Genomic DNA, 8,620 nt, shown 5'->3' with positions numbered 1-8,620 from the left:
TTTGAAGCACAATACTTGTCTCTCTGTTTCCCCTCCATCTGCCCATCCACCCTAGCAACCACTTGCTGCATGTATATTTTCCAGTTTCCTTCCCCCTTCCCTTCTAAAAGGCATCCTTAAAAGCCACTGACTATCACCGGGACTTTGGGAAATGGTTCTTGTGGTTCTTCCTGATGCACATGGTATTTGGAAATAAACCCTTCTCTTATTAACTACCATAACTATAAGTTGATCTTTTCAGTGAACCAATGTAGGGGGAAAGGGCAAGTTTCTCTGTCACCCCAACATGTTCCAGGGGGCAGCTTTGCCTCCCTGTGTGGACACTTCCCCTGGGCGGAGAAAGGACCCCCTCCGTGGGTCTTCAAGGAGTCAAACACCAGGAGGAACTAGCACACAGGAACTGGCCCCTGCACTGGGAGATGTCTGAGGCAAGGTAGGACCAATCGAGGCCCACTGTATTTGAGTGGAAGAGGAGTCTGATCAACTCCTGAGTATTAGATAGCCCACAGGACGGATGAGAGGTGTATGAAAGAGTGTGGGTGTGGTGTGATTGAGACAGACACCAAAGGTGGAATTCTGACTTCCCCTCACAGGGCCGAGGAGAGTGCTGGTTCCAAATCATGATACCATAGATGCCTCCTAAGGCTAAGTGGCAGTTCAAGTGGTAAATCAAGTCTGCCCAGGTTAGGAAATAGGTTGGAATTGTGTGTACGTTAGTGCTTGGGGACTGATTGAGACAGGTAACAATAGGCGGGGCTTCAGCCCCCCTTCATAGAGCAAAATGATTGTGTGACTGCCCCATTCATATCCCCAATTTTACCCCATCTGTGATGTGTTTATGGTTTGTCTAAGGGAAGGAAATGGGAAACACACAGGCAAAGCCGGCCTTCTTGGGAACTGCACTGAAGCATTTTAGAAAGGGTTTACAGGAGACGATGCAGTAACTATGTCTCTGAGGAGATTGAGAACTTTGTGTGAGCAGGAATGACCCAAATGTGTTGTTGTTTAGGCCATTGTGGTATCCTTTGAGATAAAATTAGTTTTAAATCTGTTATTAAAATTCAAATGTTCAAAGATTATAAAACTGCCACCTCTGTAATATTCTAAATTTGCTAGATTTGACTTTGAGCTTATGTTCTTGATTTTAAGCCTCTGAATTCTTTTTTTTTTTTTTTTACTTTTTTTTTTTTTTTAGCCTCTGAATTCTTGAGATCTAGAGAGCAGCTATGGTGAGGCTTAAGAGACATGCTTCCCATACTTAGGCCAGCAGCTACAGGGCACAGTTTAGCCTTAGTGTCCCCTTCTTCCCTGTCCCCTGGCTATTCTGAAAGAAACTGAATGTTTCTGTTTCCTGATTTCTGTCTTGAACTCTGTGCCTGGTAAATGAATTAAGGACAAGGTCCTGTCCTTTGCAACCATCTTTGATGCCATATGGCCATGTGAGACTCAGGGGAACAATGAAAAGACATCAGAAATTATGCCTATGTTGTGGTTTCAGAAAAGTTTTCAGTAACTTAAAACCCTAAAGTCATGTTACATTCCATGAAATGTCTCTCATTTGCAAAATGTAATAACATGGGTGTTTAGATTGTTTGAGAAACTGAGTCTTTGTCAAAGAATAAGATTCTTGCCTTTTAAACCTTCTAATTATCAGAAGGAATAAACTTCGTAGTAAACTGTGATCCTGTTTTGTGAAGTGTTTTTTTGAGAATAATAAAAATTAGACAGAAAAGAAAATGGCATTGTGTAAGAAAGGATCTTGTGTGGTAAATTTTGTCCTGAGCAGAATGGTTATTTAAGAAAATGAAAGACAGGGCAAACCAAAAAGTTTAGAATGTTTGTGAATTCTCTGTGCAGGTTGAATAAGGCTCATAAAAGGAAATTTGCCTTTAGAATTTTTTAGCTTGTAATTCTATTTGAACAAATGTTTTAAGCCTTTGATACTCAACAAACCTTTCAAAATCAAAACTCTAAATTTGGTCTTTTGAAATATAAAATCTGAGAAAGACATATGAGGCTTATTGGTATGTTAAAAATGTATAGGAAATACTGTCAAATATGAAATGGCAATAATTTTAATTCATCTCAAAGCTTTTTGTAACTGGCTAAATCCAAAGTTTGTCCTTCAAGGAAAGCAGTAGAAAAGGCTAGCAAGTTCTCTTGAATTCAAATTTCTGATGACTTTGGAGATTAAATGCCACTGGACTATAAGCAAACTTCCAGGACTTTAATTAGAAAACTAACATGTCATGAGTGTTGCTAACCTAACTTCAAACAGAACAGAAATCTGTTACATTGAACCGAGCAGATTTGTTATGACTTTTATTTTTTTGAGACAGAGCCTCAAGCTGTTGCCCTGGATAGAGTGCTGTGGTATCACAGCTTACAGCAACTTCCAACTCCTGGGCTCAAGCGATTCTCTGGCCTCCTCCTCCCAAGTAGCTGGGACTACAGGCACCCGCCACAATGCCCAGCTATTGTTTGGTTGCAGCTGTCATTGTTTGGTGGCCATGGGCTGGATTCAAACCCACCAGCTCAGGTGTACGTGGCTGGCACCTTAGCCAATTGAGCCACAGGCATGGAGCCTGTTATGGCTTTTTGTTTGAAACATTGCTGAGTCTGTGTTCTGTTTTCCAGAAGCCAAGAAAACCATTTCCTATCTTTTAAGCTTTTTGTAGCTTTTGGCAATGTATGTATTTCTAAGAAAAATTTAAAACATTTTTTTGCTCTCCTTGATTTCTCCAGAATTTGAAAATCATTTGTAAGTATTCTTAATTTCTGACAATACAGTTATTTGCATAAGTTCAATAAAAATCTGTTTTCTATAGGACATGATGAAGGCACTGGTTATTTTACCAAGGTTTTGACTAGAATAGCATTTTCAGAGGTGTCCAGAATGTGTTAAAGAATTTAGGTTGACTTTATTTATTTATTTATTTTTGAGACAGAGCCTCAAGCATGGGTAAAGTGCTATGGCATCACAGCTTACAGCAACTCCTGGGCTCAAGCGAGTCTCTTGCCTCCACCTCCCAAGTAGCTGGGACTACAGGCGCCCACCACAATGCCCAGCTATTTTTTGGTTTCAGCCATCATTGTTGTTTGGCAGGCCTGGGCTGGATTCAAACCCGCCAGCTCAGGTGTATGTGGCTGGCGCCTTAGCCACTTGAGCCACAGGCACCAAGCCTAAGGTTGACTTTATAAGGCCAATAAAAAAGCCTGCTGGAAAGACTGGCCGAATACCTCACCAATAACATTTCTGGGTCAGTTGTGAGTAAAGTTTACTTTCTGACAGGTCCAGGAATCAGAATGTGCTTGGGGACCTCAAGAGAAGAGGAATTTACCCAACGCATACAGGTATCTAATGGCACAGATGAAACCTGAGCTCATGGAAGGCTTTCAAGTCTAACCTGAGATTCCTTATAAAAGGTTCCAGCAAATCCTGTTTCAAAAGGAAGAAAAGCCTAGATAGCCAATAATTGTTTTTTTCTATAATTATTCTATTTTACACTTCTCATTCTGAGAATGTTCTTTTTCATGAAACAACAGTTAGCTGGTAAAAATTATGTTTTTAATATTCCCCTACATATGATTTCTATCGTCTACATTTGACATTTATCTTCTTAAGAATTAAATGGGCTTATTTTAAATATTTTAAACACTTGTCATAAACTACAGAGATAATTAAGAGTTGAGGTACACTGGTTAATGATCGAAATGGTATGCCCAGAGGAAAAGCAAGCATTATTAAATATAAATGCAAGCCTTACCAATACAAACTGAACCATTTTTCCTCAATAAAAAATGTCCAAAAAAAGGTCTCGGGGTGGCACCTGTGGCTCAAAGGAGTAGGGCGCTGGCCCCATATGCTGGAGGTGGTGGGTTCAAACCCAGCCCCAGCCAAAAACTACAAAAAAAAAAAAAGGTCTCATTCTAGAAAGATTTATCACTTCCAATCATGGTGAAAGGAACTTGAGTAATTTACCATTTTCTTTTCTACTGTGTCTTAGAGATACAAATGGTGTCTGAAACAAAGAATGGCATGTGCAGAATGTAATTCTGTAGTGGAAGTATGGAGGTTGATTGTTGAGATCAGTGAACTCTCTGAGTATTAAATGATTGCATCTCTATTATTTATATAGAACATTGGTCCAGTAACACAAAAATAGAGAACAACATCTGAAGATTTATCTCATTCCATGTCTGGGGATAAAGGATTAACTGTTCTGTCCATTATTTTCTGCAGGTAAGTCCTTGTTCACATTGAAATCTGATCACTTAGATTCTGGCATTTTTCCAAGCTACTGTATAAAGAGGATGCTGAGGGCCATCATTATACAACACACTGCAACATAAGGACTTTTCTATTCACCAATTCTGGCCTACTTCCAAAATATATCCAACAGTCCAGTTTGATTTCTGTCCAGGAGGCTGGGTGCCAATAATCAGATATAGGCACAGGTACATATAAGCTGCAAGGTTATAGTCAATAGACTCTGAAAATTGAAAAGGGCAGACATCATGAGGCCAGCAGTGCCCCAGCCACCATGGCTAATAATTATTATTGCTGTACTTTATACAAATAATCAGACTCAGTATACTGAAAGTACAGTTTATTGTGGCAATTAAATGAGTTCTGCTATAATTTGTTTTAGTAAAGTGAGAAAAGAGAAAAACATGGTTCAAAAGGAAAAAAACAGTGGCCCACCTGTATTAGATTCCAGCCTTGTCTAAAATGCCAGCTCATAAAATGAGACAAAGATGTTTAAACTGATCTGTTAAATAGGACTAAGAGGCTGGCTAAAGAATATAGAATTATATACTGTAGTCATATTTGCAGAGGGAACTGGGAGGAAAACTATAGGACAGATCAGAAATACTTCTGTGCTTTAGATTTCACAGAAAAGTGGTGTGAGATCAACTGTGAAAGGTGAAAATGTATGATAGAAGGCACCTGAGACAATGAGGATGGCAGCAAAAGAAAGATCGTCCTCAAAAAAAGAGTAGTGGAGAGGGTGGTGCCTGTGGCTCAAGGAGTAGGTATATGGCCCCATATACCAGAGGTGGTGAGTTCAAACCCAGCCCTGGCCAAAAACTGTAAATAAAAAAAAAAAAGCAGTGCAGACAGATTGCTCTGTGGGTCAGTGTAACCCCTGGAGCTCGTCTTGCAAATTAATAACCAAATGAAAGTCACATGAGGCATAGTAAAGAAAAACCCAGACATTGACCATGTCCCAGTACAGACTTGGAATGGATAAAGCCCTCAAAACCTGTAGAGGGACTGGTTTTCAACCCTTAGAGAATTTAAAAACCTTACTAGAAGGAGTACTAGTCATCATCAGAGTTATCTTACTTATTCCCTGTCTCCTCCCACTAGTAGTCAGGGCTGTATACTGGATAATCGGGACAGATGTCAATCAGAAAAAAAACCAAAACTGTACCACACTGTTCTATATGAAACATTACCGGCTTCTGCAGCAGCAAGCTGATATTAAAATATCTATGGGGTCTTAAAAGTGGGGACTGAGAGAGGATACACAGAAAAAGTAAGGTCTAAGAGAACAGAGGCGTTCTCAAGGAGACCCCAAGGATACACCTATGAGGTCCCCCCCCATGGTGACTCAGCTCTTAGGAATCCGTAGAAACCTAACTTCCTAAGACCTGGAAACTAATGCTTGCTTCCGCCTCTGCAAAACCAGTGTTCTGTAAAAGCTGGAGCCAGCTTCTCCAGCTTGACGCAAAATGACCAATGAGAAAGGTACCCATGGGCCAGAACTTTTCCACTGGAGACAAAAAGAAGACTGAGCCAGTTGGGGAGTGTGGCCATTTTGAAACTTCTGTGCCACTGCTCTGCAGCCTGAAATAAAACCCTTATTCTTTTTGTTTGTTTGTTTTGTTTTGTTGAGACAGAGTCTCACTATGTTGCCCTCGGTAGAGTGCTGTGGCATCACAGCTCACAGCAACCTCAAACTCTTGGGCTTAAGCAATTCTTTGCCTCAGCCTCCCAGTAGCTGGGACTACAGGTGCCTGCCACAATGCCTGGCTATTTTTTTTGTTATTGTTGTCGTTGTTGTTTAGCAGGCCCTGGCCGGATTCAAACCCACCAGCCCCAGTGCATGTGGCCGGTGCCCAACCACTGAGCTATGGGTGCTGAACCGAAGCCCTTGTTCTTTTAAACACAATGTTTGGGTGCTCTTCTCTCCATTGGGCCTCATCTTCCTGCAACGCTGACATGGAGAGCCCTATGGCTCCGAGGTTCTACCAAAGACCATGAGCCAGTGACCCTCAAGGAGGAAGCCAATTCCTGTTTTTCCCACTGCCTGTGGATAACAGGGGGCCACATGGGCCAAGGAGGCACAGGGCCTGACCACTCTCTTTGGGACTATAGGCCACTGGAGATCTGCCTAACTATCAGGGTTTCCGAGAGGATCTGGGACAAGGGAGCAGAGTTACCCAACCCTGCTGAAAACCTGACTCAGGAGGCAGCCATGGAGTGGACACAAATCCTTGGACATTGCAGCCTTTGGGAAACATGGATTCTCCCCAAGCCACTGTGTCCTGAGGCCTCAACACTCAGAAAGAGGCCTGAGGAGACGCAGTTTAGGATTGCTGACTGCAGGAAAGAGACCTGGAACAAGGTCCCAGGGTGAGGGTAGGGGTCAGGATGCAGTGCAGGGGCTGCGTGGAGCCTGCAGTTCTGAAGGCTCCAGGCTGGGAGGGGGCCCTGTAGCCTAAATTACCCCTCAGCTGCAGTCATGAAAGCACTAGGGAGAAAGATAGAAACTTAAAAAAGAGACATTCATTAAAAAAAAAAAAAGATAATTGATTAAACTACTGTAGAAAATCACAACAAAGCAAGTGTTTGAAACGTAAAAGACTGTAAGAGCCACTTCTGAAATAGCCTTTTCTGAATGAACGATAACCAGGGTGGTGACTCACTCCAGGAGAGAGAGCGTCACACAGCAGTGTGCCTTCCAGGCCCTCCCTCCCCTCACCAGGAGGCCTGCATTCCCAGAGACAAAGGCCCAGGAGGCGGACTTGACTCTGGACTTGACTCTGCCTCTTGAACACCACATCTGCCAGGGCCCGGATGTGGGTCAGGCTGGAGAAGGGCCAGTGGGGAGGGAGGAAGGAGATGTGCAGAGCTGAGGATGGACTCACCAGCCTTGGACCCACAAGGGCATTGGGAATCAAGGTTGGAACTATCAGATAAAATATAGGATGTCCACGGGAATCAAGGCTGGAACTACCAGATAAAATATAGGATGTCCACAGGAATCAAGGCTGGAACTACCAGATAAAATATAGGATGTCCACTTCTTTTTTTTTTATTTTTATTTTTTGAGACAGAGCCTCAAGCCATGGCCCAGGGTATAGTGTTGTGGCATCACAGCTCACAGTAACCGCCAACTCCTGGCTTAAGCCTCCCAAGTAGCTGTGACTACAGGCGCCTGTCACAAGGCCCAGCTATTTTTTGGTTGTAGTTGTCATTGTTGTTTGGCAGGCCCAGGCTGGATTCGAACCCGCCAGCTCTGGTGTATGTGGCTGGCACCTTAGCCGCTTGAGCTACAGGCGCTGAGCTGAGGATGTCCACTTCTACTTGACTTTGAGATAGACAATTTTTATACTGCAAGACTATCCCAAGCAATATTTGTGATATCCTTATACTAAAATATTCTTCAGTTTCTATTTGAAATTCAAATTTAGCTAAGCATCTTTCATTTTTATTTGCAATGTCTGGCAACCATAGCCTGGCAGCAAATGCCTGCCCACTGGGCAGAAGGTAGGCAAACTAGGGCTGGGAAGTCTCAGGAAACAGACATCACCCACAGGTGGGAAAACCTCCCTGTGATTATGTTGATGGAATTTCTTTGCAGGAGGTCCTGGGACAAAGATCAGTGATACAATAGGATCTATTAGATAGAAAGGAATGAAAGGCCCCAGAACCTCTGGGGGGGGGGGGGCCCTGAGTAAAAGATCCCTGGGGGGTCTTTGTCTAGGGGTTATATACTGTTTTTAAATTGGGAGGAGAATTGAGAATTATGCTTGGCCAGGACTAGACAGACCAAAGACACCTTTTCAATGTCGATTAGCAAAGAGTGTATTAACAAATGAATGCAGTCTGTCTATCTCTGGGCAAAAGTGACTGGAAGTCCACCCGAGAAGAGGCCTGGTCGATATGAAATACTGGCAAAATTGCTTTTCTCCTCTCTTGCTAGTATCCAGAGAGTACAGTTTGGAGGGAAAAAGTCTGTTTTCCCAGGCCTAGAAAACAAAGGTCCCTGTCCAGCCCCAAATGGCGGAACCCTGTATCAATTTCTCCAGTTTATGGTACAAAGTAGGTCACCCACCTTTCCAAAATTCAGCTCAGATGTTCTTGCTCCATCACTGAGTCTGCATTTCTGTCTTGTGCAAGCTGGAGGGCACTGCGGTGCCCAAAGAATTTGGAGGGACATACACAGTGAGCAGACAGGCTATAATACCAGGAGCTCTCCCCCTGCGGTATTCCTGGGGGTGGGGATCCACTGCTCTCCCTCTCACCAGGCCCTTCCAGGTGGCTCTTGGGATTTGGAGGAGGCAGGAGTCTGTGCCCCATCACCCTGCAAAATCCTCAGTGCCTCAT

The 8,620-nt window shown here is 43.1% G+C and overlaps 1 pseudogene; it reads right to left on the bottom strand.

Moving 5' to 3' along the window:
- Positions 1-4,298: 4,298 nt before the first annotated feature.
- LOC100940865 lies at positions 4,299-4,517 on the bottom strand (annotated as a pseudogene).
- Between the last annotated feature and the right edge of the window lie 4,103 nt (positions 4,518-8,620).

The sequence above is a fragment of the Otolemur garnettii genome, unplaced genomic scaffold (assembly GCF_000181295.1).
Source record: "Otolemur garnettii isolate 467f Iridium unplaced genomic scaffold, OtoGar3 scaffold00133, whole genome shotgun sequence".
NCBI classification, from domain to species: domain Eukaryota; kingdom Metazoa; phylum Chordata; class Mammalia; order Primates; family Galagidae; genus Otolemur; species Otolemur garnettii.
Note: the sequence above shows the minus strand (reverse complement) of the source record. Positions and strands in the feature narration are given on the sequence as shown.